General features: G+C 34.1%; 1 protein-coding gene across 2 annotated transcripts in view; it reads left to right on the forward strand.

The window, feature by feature from the left end:
* Positions 1-327: 327 nt before the first annotated feature.
* The window catches only part of rhea (Talin_middle and talin-RS domain-containing protein rhea), a 182890-nt gene continuing 169825 nt past the window's right edge, over positions 328-13392 (forward strand). The window contains exon 1 of one of the 2 annotated variants that reach the window (XM_069836354.1): positions 328-481. The gene's annotated coding sequence lies outside the window, so the exon portion shown is untranslated. The remainder of the gene's footprint in view (positions 482-13392) is intronic. The other variant, XM_069836352.1, reaches the window with a different exon arrangement.

A 13392-nucleotide genomic window follows, 5' to 3' on the forward strand; every position in this document is an offset into this window, starting at 1 on the left:
TTGAAATGTTTGATGTACCCTTCCTCACAGGCTGGGAAATACTTATTACAAGGAAACCATTCACATAGTTTACTTGGTAGATAAAGAGAACAAAAAATCTTTGCGAATTTTCCTACATTCATCATGACCATATTTGGAAGAATCCAGAAACGATGGTCAATCATCTGTTATTTGAACTTGTATGTATATTATCAACCTGTATGGCACGCGCACAAAATTATCAGAGAAATGAGGCAAGCATCTATAATTGTTACGTGGTTTTACTAAGCTTTTTCTTCGAAAAATAACATTAGTTCATAGGGAGATGTTACATAGGATCCGTGACTGTACCAACATCCGGTGACGTCATAGATCTCGACCAATCGCGCGTAGAGGGGGTGAGCCTTGCGCGAGAGCAGAGAAATTTTGGGTGTGTGCATTTGATAGAGTGACGAATTTTTTGTTTTAAGTGAGATATGATTTGTTGAAGTCTACTTGAAAGGTACGTAATATATTTTTATGAGGTTCTCTATGATGTAATTATCGATTATTCCGGTTAGTTGTTTTCATACTTTCGATTCACTGGTTTTTAAATCGCAGATGGGTAAGGCTTGCTTCAGATCATTCGCCATTTGTATTCTGTTACCCATCCCCCTTGAATTCAGAAAGCAGTTTATCCTGCAGTATATCACGGGACTATGAGTATATGCACTAGTATTTTTGATCCATGAAATATATACAACAAGCGACTTGCTACTTTGTCAGTAAATGGCCCGTAGTGTTAAAGTAAAACTGTATTCTTTAACAATTTTATGTTCTTCATGGCATTTGACAGTTTGTTGACATGGGGGTTGACACTAGCGAATCTTACAATACTATTGAACGCTTATAATGTGCAGAGTTTTCCAGTTATTCATGGTAACACCCTATAATGAAAAAATTTCCCTGTAGCTAAATGAAATCGCAATAATTAATAGGTACGTGTAATATATATTGGTAGTATATGAGGGTGTAGAAATGTCTACATTGGGCTACGGGGTGGCTTTATTAAATATTACTGCCGGTTTGTTTGGATCTCGTTGCGTTTTGTATATTTAAACACTGTTCAGTAATGGAGGAACAACACCAACTGTGTTCATTCCAGTGTTTACTCAATGTTTAAAAATATACTGTTTTTGCAGTCCTGATTTGTACTGGCAAAAGTTAGGGAACTTGTTCTTAAATGGATCATGTTTGAGGTTAGGTCAATTTTTTCACTCGAGTAGATATAAGTTATTGATCGAAAAAGTATTAAATGTAAGATGAAGTATGATTAACGAATTGTATGTAAATTAATTATAACATCGAGAGCAGTAATTCCATTTCGTTTTTCTACCCCAAATGTTGGTATTGGGTGATAACGACCATTCATGGAACAGCCCTAGTTTCAACGGATCATGCGTACAAGTGACCTTGCTTGCATTTTGTTTACTAGCTTTGAAGTACCGGTATTTCATTACATTGAAAGTAAATTTTAATTTACAATTATTATGTACTGGTATCGTTTTGTGCGTTCTGCATGAGGAACATAATTATAAAAGTGTACAGGCAAATACTCGGTCATGGAAATGTCGAGGTCTTCAGAGCTACTCTTGAATATGTCTCTGAGTGTCCAGAATACAAATCATTTTGAAGGTTTCAACTTCAAGTACCAATGAATTCAGTGATTTAGTACGTCGTGATTTTAAATTCATTCAGTGAGGAGGGTGTGAAGGATTGATGAAAAGTTCGGGTGAAGCATCGCTGTGTTTTGTTTTTATATACCTACACATTAAGGTCCTCACTCAAAATACGGTACTTTTGGAATACAGGCCCATCTTTTGTGCAATATTACTGCTTTAATACCGGTAATTAACAGAAATGAATTCAAAAAGTGGCTCGAGGGGAAGGGGGGAATTTTTGCTCAGAGAAAATTTATTGGTTTACCCCCTCGGTGTGTTCTGACGACTGTGAAATGATATTAATATTTAACATTTTTAAATGCGGTATATCGCTTCATGCTTACGTTTATTTTGTAACTGCCTCTCCCAGATTACTATCTCGACAGTAAGATAATGTCATTATTATGATAAATGAAGATATCAATCTTTAGATCTTACGTTCATTATTTTATCACATTGTACTCCAGTTTTTTTCAATATAATTTAAAGCAGTAAGTAGGCCTACTTTAACTTCAATTATTTATGTAGCCCATCTTTATCAACGGTATTTTTTAAATGTCATAATTAAATAACAAAATTGCCTAAGACAAATTGTTGACTTAATCTAGATTGTAGAGCAACATTCTTAGTAGATTTCTAATTTGAAAATATACGATATGTCTACGTCATATGCACTCATTAAAAATATCAGTTGCAGTATTACTATTTAGATTTAGCTATTACTTTTTAATAGATTTATTTTACTTTATAAACTATAGTCAGATCGTCCCCTTCCCCCTGAATGTATCGTATATAGCACCTAGAAATTCAAAACTGATAATTTTATTGAGGACCTCCTCGGAATAAGGGTGTAACCATCAATACTATAGGCTAATCCATGTTTCATAAGAAAGAAAAATATTTTTAGGGACTTTTTCATTAGACCTATTTTTACTAGCAGAACCATTTGACTAATGAAGGATATAAGTTTGTTCTGAAATTGAAATTCAGTAATTTGTTGTACATGAATGCTTCAAAATTACCTTTTCCGCTTAAGTCACACATTTCAGTAATTTGATGTTTCACAGGGAAGTCTTCAATTGATAATGCAGCGAATGGTTACCATTTTAAATTGTCCCTTACGTTGCTACAATGAATGAAAATATGAACCACTTGTGTCCTTTGGTGCACTGAACCCACAAACAATAAATGCGCTGTTTGAGTGATTTTATGGTAGTAGCCTAATTACTATTTTTTTAATTATTAAATGTGGTTAACAGAGTTTCATTAACCTATATAAAATTCATGTTTCTGTGGTGTACATGCATAATAATGTAGATCCGTAGTGGCTGTAGGTGGAGCAAACTGAGTTAGTGTTGCAGATGATATTGTGGAAGTGGGGAGCCAAGCAAAACATCCCCACCCTACTACAATACTGAATGTAAACTCAGAAAACAGGATTTCTATTTTTAGTAGACTCTCATGGGACTGAGCTGCAACATGGCTGACGAGGTACACACACAGTTGGCTGTTGCTGGTGAACACGAAAAACACCGCAAGTTAATTTTGACATTTGCTAACGACTGAGTAGCCAAATGCAACAATTATACATTTTCTGCCTCCTGAAGTTCCATTTTAGTATTATGTAGTTAAAGAAAATTAGATTGAGGTTAAATTGCACTATATAGGTCTAATTGAAAAACCCAGAAAGAATAACTCATTTGAGATATAAAGCATTGTGTGTGAGGACAAAAGTTATCTCTGAAACCTTTCCCTTTGAACACGAATGGACTTGAGAGCAGATTACGATAAATATTGGCCTAGTGTTTTTGTACAACTTAAAGTTTGTTCAACTGTAAATGAGATCTCTACATCTTAGCAACAATCGATAGTGATATGAGTGTCATAGTCTGATTTGGCTTCATGAAATAAATGCATTTCTTTTGAAGGATTGACGAAACCTCGAGAAATAAGAAAGTACCTATTCTGCAATAGTATTGGACAGGTTTGTATGAAATTGTCAACTGTTTACTTCTTGTATCGTAAAAGAAACTTCACTTTTTATCTAATGGATGACTTTTGAAGGAAATTATTATGTTACGAAAGTGGTGCATCTCTACCATAAAAAGATGACATAAACGAAATCTTGGAGATCTTTAATTTTACATGAAACCATTCAACACTTGAGTAGGCAAATATGTATGTTAATACATCATTCGGCATTAAATTGTATATTTATAAAGACTTTTTCCTTCAAGAATCTAAAAATAAATTGGCTGCATGTCAGAAACTTTAGATTGATGTTTCGTAAAAACACGATGTCTGCCAGTGTATGGACTCTTCTAAACTAACATACTAACTACATAATGATTTAATTTATGTGTACTTCGTATAGAAAGGAAAAAACACTTAAATATTGAGACATGTAAGCAATAACCTATTGCTACACAACTTATAATTTCTGACACTTTGTGTGATAATTGAATACAATTGAAGAAAATAATTAAAATATGTCTTCATAAACCTATTGATTTTCCATCTCAAAAATTGTTTTTAGACTTTAATGTTCTTAAAATAAGACAAATTTATTATATTGTATTAATAAAATTCATACATAAAAATCGAAATAATTTTGTATTGTATTCTCATAGTTATGAAACAAAAGGTATGAATTCTTTAAGATTGTTTGAACCAAAATGCAACACTGCTACAGTATTTAATCATAGTAGTAATTTAGACCCAAGAATATATAACAAATTTATATTTAAATATCCTAATCTTGTCAATTCTAATAGTTCTAGTATTAAATTTAAAAAGTTATGTATGGATTTTATAAAAATTGAAAAATTGTAAATTTTAATTTATGTATTCTTATTGCCTAGTAGACATAGACAAATTGTATTATATACTTCTTAATTTCAATTCAGGAATCCGCCCCTGAGCAAGAGTTCTACTCTTTCAGGGGCGAGCTAAAGTTTTGCTGTTTATATTTTATTATATTTTATGTTATAATTATTAGCAAGATAAATAAATTTTACAATTATTAGCAAGATAAATAAATTAATTAATAATACAATTCTATAAATGAGATAACGTAAGAAATGGCGGTATTCAAAACAATGAAAATGTTTGAGATTATTTTCCAGTGAACAAAATGCATAAGCTATATTAAAGTAAACATATTACAGTTTCGTAAGTGTACACATTTCGTTTAATATTATTGTAAGACGAGTACAGGAGCATGAACATAATTTGGACATTTTACTACTTTATGGGAGAATTTTGGCATTGCTAGAACTAAATAGGATTGCGAATTGAACTGTCCCCTTAGAAATAAATTTCCTTTGCCACCATTTTATCTGCTTTCCTTGCATCCTGACCATTCCATATCATCATTTTTATATCGCCTTTTAATTCCTCTAACTTTCGATTCTCATATTGTCTTGATGTTAATTTTTCCTTACAAAATGTCCCCTCTCTTTCGAATTTCGAACAGGTGCCATTACTTGAGTTTATATTTTAATTTTTCTCTTTGTCTCGGAACTGCTGGTGAATTTGGCTAACAACGTTTTGGTGGAATTCATTATATTTTCTTCCATTGCACGATAAATTAATGTCATATAGCCAGCAGTGATGATTTTAGGCTAAATTCTCTGAGATGGGTTCAGGTCGGAATGGAATAATTTTCATTTGGTAAACACATTTATTATCACTACCACCATCACGTTTTGGGGGAAGGAAAACTACCGATTATAGGAAATTAATAATAATAATAATAATAATAATAATAATAAATCAGTGGTACTGCGGCCCATTTTTGGGTCATAGCATCCCGAAGTGCTTTCCTCCATTCATAATAATAATAATAATAATAATAATAATAATAATAAATAGCGGGAATGGAACTGGTCATTCTACCCCATTATCTCCTGGCTTAGTTGCCTCATGAGTGATGCCTTATTGGTGTCACTTATGGAGTTCAAAAGTCTTCGGATAGTTGACTAAACAACTATTATTATTATTATTATTATTATTATTATTATTATTATTATTACTACTACTACTACTACTACTACTACTACTACTACTACTACTACTACTACTACTACTTACAAATGGTTTTCATGGAACCCGCAGGTTCATTGCCGCCCTCACATAAGCCCTTCATCAGTCCCTATCCTGTGCAAGATTAATCCAGTCTCTACCATCATATCCCACCTCCATTATTATTATTATTATTATTATTATTATTATTATTATTATTATTATTATTTAGCAAATTGATTTACTTCATCATCATCATCTTCCGAGCAGGTAATAGTCCTAAAAGAAATGTTCTGGTCTACAAAATTGTTCTTTCATGTCTTCACTGGGCGTCCTAGTGATATTTCTCCTGCTGGTCTGTAATTCAAGACTGATAGAGGGATTCTTGTTCTAGGCATAGTTTATGACAATGCCAGTTATCTTTGTAACGATGTATATAGCCTACTGCAGTACTGATTCCATCCTGAGTTCTTGTAGGATGTCTTTCATTTCCTTTTGATTTACCTGTTCTTTTTTATGTGCTTGTTTCTCCACTTGAGATAATCTTTACTTCAAGTCCGTTATTACAACACGAATAAATTGGGTAAATATTATCACTTAATCACGTAATTTTAGCCTACCAGGCTCCTCTGGATGCTGTGAAGATTCAGACGTGCTTGGTTAATAGATTTAGAACAATCTCGAGTTTGTGTTCAGAGGTGAATTGACAACTACATATTATTCATTTCATTCATTCACTTAGTGTCCTCCCCAAGGGCAGATGTTTCACTGCAAACCAAGTTTTCTCCAATCCTTCCTATTTTCTGCCTTCCTCTTTGTTTCTTCATATGATCCATATATCTTAATGTCGTCTCCCATTCACCATTCCTTCCAGTGCATCCTTCAGTACGCAGTTTTTTCTCAGCTAGTGACCCAGCCAGTTCCTTTTCCTCTTCCTGATTAGTTTTAGCATCATTATTTCTTCACCCACTCTTTCCAACACAGCTTCATTTCTTATTCTGTCTGTCCACTTCACACGCTCCATCCTTCTCCATATCCACATTTCAAATGCTTCTGTTCGCTTCTCTTCTTTCATTGTAATGCCCATGTTTCTGATTCATACAATGCCACACTCCATACAAAGCACTTCACTAGTCTCTTCCTTAGTTCTTTTTCCAGAGGTCCGCAGAAGATGCTCCTTTTTCTATTAAAAGCCTCCTTTGCCATTGCTATCCTCCTTTTGACTTCCTGGCAGCAGCTCATGTTACTGCTTATAGTACACCCCAAGTATTTGAAGCTGTCCACTTGCTGTACTACCTCATTTAGAATTCGCAAGTCTATCTTCTGTATTTTTCTTCCTATGACCATGCTCTTCGTCTTATTTGCATTTATCTTCATCCCACAATGCTCACAGCTGTCATTTAACTCCAGTCTACTACTTAATACAGGATGATTATTGGTTGCCACCTTGAACATCATTAAAGGACATATCAATGGTGAAATTGATAGGAAGTAGCATGCTCATATCAATAGTTACAGAGATGTTGAGAAGAATAGAAAGTAGTGAACTGGAGTAAAAGTTATGTTGAGTCATAGCACCCTGTAATTATTTGAGTTACAGTCCAAGAAACAAGTCACCTGAAACGTATACAGTGAAATGTAGGCCCTAATTTTTAAAATGATCTTTTTTTTTTTTTTGCCTTAAATACATATATGGTGGCTTGGGGAGACTGAAGCATTTTGAGGTGGTTTGGTGATCAGCTACTGTGGAGTATGTGGCAAGTAAGTCTAAGTTATCCCATATGATTGATGAAAAAATTACAAGATGTAAGGTATTAAAATGGATTTGAGAGAGGTGGGATATGATGGTAGAGACTGGATTAATCTTGCTCAGGATAAGGACCAATGGTGGGCTTATGTGAGGGCGGCAATGAACCTCCGGGTTCCTTAAAAGCCAGTAAGTAAGGTGTTACCTTTTTTGTGCTTGTATTGACAGATATGTTATATCCTGGTGTTACCATTGGAGTGGCTGAGGGTCAATTCCTTTGTATATTATTTTATTTTATTTTTTATTTTTTTTTTTATTATTATTATTATTTTTTTATGTACCGAAGTACATATGATATTTCCGTGCAGATATTCTGCGTCATCATACGATGAAAGAGTAACGGAACAGAGGAAAATTCCCTCCGGCGCCGCGAAAGACAGCGCTTATTCCATCGGATCCCGGCCAACTAGTCACTCATAACGAGTGCACCTCAGCACATGTGTGGACTTCAGTCCTACGTTCATAGACATCTATGACGTAGTGCAGAGGGCGGCCACTAGAGGGAACCCAAGAGTTGGAACTTAATCTGAGATGATTCTGTCTGGCGCTGGGGTGGGTATACGGTGTGGCTTAGTGGATAAAGCATCAGCACGTAGAGCTGAAAACCCAGGTTCAAATCCCGGCGCCGGAGGGAGTTTTTCTCCATTCCATTACTCTTTCATCAATTCCTTTGGCCTGTCATGCAGGTGGCCTGGATTCGAGTCCTGGTCTGGCTGGAGTTTTTCATGTGAAAAATTAAAAACAGTCCATGGTGACACTTCTGGCAGACAAGACTACAGTTGGAATTTTTTCTGATTTCCATTTCACCAATATATAGGCATTTACATCATTCTGTCAACTTTCCACTTCGTTCTCATTCCATAGCAATGTACAGTCACCGGCTGGTGATGTATGGAGGAGGCTGGTGTAGGAACATACGGGGTTTGATACGTGGTCCATAGTAGTGAGATAGTGTGGATGAGAATGAGCCCAAGTAATGGGGGTTAGCACAGATTTTTTCCATGTTGGATGGTTGTAGTACAATAGGTTCGCCCTTTCCCAAGAGAGAAAGAGATAAAAAAGATACATCCAAGTGTTTGCAGGTGATATTTTATTGCACTGAATATTTAGGATGGGTGAAAGGGTGAATGAATGAGTGGTATTAATTTAGAAATGAATTTCCTTGCGACTAACTTAATAAAAAGCAGAAAAGCTACACTTCATGAAATCTTAGTAATTACAAGGACGTTTTCATTGATCTACGAAAGTTTACCTTATATAAATTTTCACAGGAGTATGGAATATTAATTTACAAATGAACCAACTCAATAAAAATCAGAAAAACTACTTCATGAAATCTTCTAGTATTTTCTACGCCATACTTACTAATTACAGTTGACGTTTTCAGTGGTCTACGAAGGTATCTTGTATAAAGTTTCATAAGAGTATGGAATATTAATTTACAAATTAAATAACTCAATAAAAATCAGAAAAAAATTACTTTATGAAATCTTCTTGTATATTTCTACTCCATACATACTAATTACAATTGACGTTTTCATTTGTCTATGAAGATTTATCTTGTATAAAGTTTCATAAGAGTATGGAATATTAATTTAGAAATTAACTAACTCAATAAAAATCAGAAAAAAATTACTTCATGAAATCTTGTTGTATATTTCTACTCCATACTTACTAATTACAATTGACGTTTTCATTGGTCCACGAAGATTTATCTTGTATAAAGTTCCATAAGAGTATGGAATATTAATTTAGAAATTAACTAACTCAATAAAAATCAGAAAAAAATTACTTCATGAAATCTTGTTGTATATTTCTACTCCATACTTACTAATTACAATTGACGTTTTCATTGGTCCACGAAGATTTATCTTGTATAGGACTAAAGTTTCATAAGAGTATGGAATATTAATTTAGAAATTAACTAACTCAATAAAAATCAGAAAAAAACTACTTCATGAAATCGCCTTGTATATTTCTACTTCATACTTACCAGTAACTAATTACAAGTGATGTTTTCATTGGTTCAGAAAAGTAGGTATATCGTACAGGCCTATAGATTTTTCTACCATTGAAAGAAAGTATGTTTATATTTTTAAGTAATATCGCAATTTTGTAGAATATTTACGTTAGCAGCTGTGAAGTTAATGAGAATTACTGTATATTTTGAGACATAAACTTTCATTTTGTCACTGTACTTGAGTACAGCCCACGTTTGGTGTTAAGAAGTGTAATAAAAGTGTAAAAGAACTTTGCATCACTGAATATTAGAACATTTCACAAATAGGAGTGAAGCACCGTTAGCTAGACATCAGTTACTAACTACTTTGCTTACGTATTCATCATACAACAACATAACTTACTTTCAGTTGTTTATTATGACATCATTTGCAGCTGTTAACTAATAAGAAATTACATATTTGCCAATAATTTGCAAGGATGCTATGTTCTTCATACAAAAACTTATTTTTGTAGTTTTTTTTTTTTTTACTGATGGCGGGTGCTTTACTGTTAGTCATTGACCCAAATGAAGCCAGTTGTGTAGATTAATTTAGTGATAAATTCATTGCACAGGATGCGTCATAGGAGGCTGGTCTATGAGATGATGGTAGAGATTTGTTAGGATGCCACAAGGGAACCAAAGCTCTTGGAGAAAAAACCCCTATGTTACCTCGATCACGGGCTTGCCCAACACAAGTTATAAATTGGGGATATGCTAGTGTAAAGTGTAAAATGTCACATGAGTGACATGTTGGTAATAGAATGTCATAATGATATCATTATTGCAATTAATTAAATAGGTTGCAGCTGTCAAATTACTCTTCAAGGAACGACCACTCATATCAATTGAGGGAAAGAAGACAGAGGACGGACACTGGAAAGTTTTCTTTTCTCAATCGTACTATCAGGGACTGGAATGCTTTACCTGAAGCCTTTCTAAAGGCTTTACCAATAACCAAAAATGTATTTAAATATAGGCTTAAGGACTTTACTAATAGACGGTAGTATATTATACACACTACTTAAAGGGTGTAATTGATATCTTGTTGTTTGAAGTGTTCTATCAGTGAGGAAGTGTGTTGTGTCAGTGAAGTCTATTGTATAAGTGAAGTGTGTTGGTGTCAGTGAAGTGGCTGTGCAAAGTATTTGAGCAGTGAAATGGTTAGAAGTGTTAGTGAAATCAGGTAGAATCAGTGCAGTGAGTGAGTTGACAGGGAAAGAAGTGTAGTGCCGAAAGGTACTTGTGCAGGTATGAACCTGTCACACTCGTGGGTCTTAGTTCGAACTTAGGGTTAAGATACAAATTAGATTTACTTTAAATGTTATTTTAAGTGACCATGCTTCATTTAATTTAGGATGCCCGTTGTTGTTGTTGTTATTATTATTATTATTATTATTATTATTACTATTATTATTATTATTAATTATTGTTTTTATTGTGTTTATTATTAATTGTCATTATTGAGTGTAATTAGTTACCACTGCCACCGGGTATATACCCATTTGCAGTGTGAATAAATACATACATATACACAAAAAAATGAACGTTTATGGAAGAATCTAAATTAGAGATTTTTTTTATGTATTGACTGCAGTCCAGGTATGACACCCTAGCTTGCTGCTCTCCCTTGAATGCTTTTCTGCCAGTGAACAGATATTGATGGTATCTGGAACTTATTCTGTCAAGATTATACACAAAATATGCTGCGTTATGTCATCTTTTCTCAGGTTTGCCCTATATATACTGTATTATATTCCTCCAGCTGCGTGTCATTTCAACACACAGGAAAGCTCTGACACATCATAAGAAGAATGTGGGACGTGTGCTGGCCAGCATTGGCGTACATTCATTGAAATCACTTACGTTCCAAGAGACACATGCTGATAGCTAGTTCTTTGAAAAGTCTATTTCAAGACACAAATTTTATACAGAAAACTTGGTTGCGATTCTTGACAAAGCTTTAATGATGATTCTTCTGCGCGTTATGAATTCTCTTGTTTTCATTATATTAGAATTTTTGTAATTGATGTATTTAGTCTTCTTATTCTTATAGTACAGGTACCTTATGACTGGAGAATAGTATTAATTTAGCAATTTTCATTGATTTTTTTTTCTCATAGGAAGACTTTTATTGCTATAGTTTCCTAATGTCTTCTGCATTGGTGATGCTGCTAGATAAATTAGATTATTATGGAATTAAAGGTGTTGCACAACAATGGTTTCACTCATATCTCATAGATAGGAAACAGAAAGTTGAAATCAATACAACTATGAAATCTGCATCGACGTGGGGAACTATTAATAATGGAATTCCTCAAGGATCAGTATTAGGTCCCCTACTTTTTCTAGTGTTTATAAATGATCTTGCCGCCCTAATAAAAGATGTAGGTCATCCCATATTATTTGCAGATGACACAAGTATAGTAATTACAGCCAATAACTCCCAAGACATTCAAATCTTCAACAGAGGAAATTCTCTTCAAAATATGTGACTGATTCTATTCTGTTGTATACTTCAGCTCTCCACGATTGTGTTCTGTTTGCAAATCACGTAAGCATAAGCATGAAAGTTTGGATTTTGCAAACTTTCATGTTAACGTCTTACGGCAATGTTTATGTCAATGCTTATGTGAATCATTGTGAATGATCCCATTTGGTAGCCTAGCTGCAAACTTCTGTGTTTATGTTACGGTTATGTTTAATTTTCATTGTGAATGGGCCTTAAGGCATAATGTGAAATATAGGTACACAAAATAAATGCAAAAGTGAAATTACAATTAATTACAATATATGTATATAAACTCCCATCCCAAAAAGTAGTTCTTATACATGTAATAATGCTTTTTAAATTACTCTAAGTCTAAGCAGATGCATTATTATTTCACCAAGAAATCATTTTTAAGAAGATTGAATGTTACTTTTAACAAAAAAGTACTTTCAGGCTCCTGATGGATGTAGTTTCACGCTGCATGTTGTTGACGATACCCAATTCTAATATCCGAATGGCTCAGTGTGATCTGCCTTTTATACTCAGGCCTTCCACTCACAAAGAGAGCGAAACAAATTGAACATTCGTTATATCGAACATTGAGGCAGTCGTCAAGACGGAAGAGTTTTGTATATTGCCTACAGTGCCAGGCGTGCAGTAGCATTGTATCATTTCCATTTTTCCCAACCTGTTGTGGACGACTCTACTACCTACTTAACCTTTATAAGGAATTTATTTAAACAAGCATGTAGTTGTCTTGTCTTGAAAATTATTTTTGAAACTCGTAAGATCAGAAATCGCATTACACGCAAGCATGTGGTAAAGAAATGTGATAAGTAAGTTTACATCACAGTCTAGTATATAGTCACGAAGCTCAATACGTAGTAAATATGCATCCATTGATAGTTGCTAACTACTAGGATCGCTAATATCGCCTCATTACAGACAATGCGAAATAGTACCGGCACAGTCTATTGTTCCTAGCACCCTCACAACTCAAGCTTCGTGACTGTATATACTAGACTGTGGTTTACATCACAAGGTTTTTTTTTTTTCCTTCTTTATGACAAAGTTACAACTAAATGCCGTAATGATACAAATGTGAGAAATTTGTGTTTATTTATTATCTCGTGACTTACTTCAGAAACAAAATGTCGGGTTTTCGCTGAAAGAAAAAGGAAACGAAGATCCTACAGGCACTCAATGCAGAACGGCCCATTAGCTAATTACGAGGGTGGAAGAGACGCGAGGGGGCGACTTTCTAGCGCATAATGCAGTGTTACCAACTTGCTGAGCTACATATTGTTAAAAATTCCCACAGTTCAGCGCTGATAAGCTCAATACGTAAAGATTTAAATATGAAGCTGGATATAGTAGTAAGTGTAGCGTTTGG

This window comes from Periplaneta americana, chromosome 9, assembly GCF_040183065.1.
Source record: "Periplaneta americana isolate PAMFEO1 chromosome 9, P.americana_PAMFEO1_priV1, whole genome shotgun sequence".
Lineage (NCBI taxonomy): Eukaryota > Metazoa > Arthropoda > Insecta > Blattodea > Blattidae > Periplaneta > Periplaneta americana.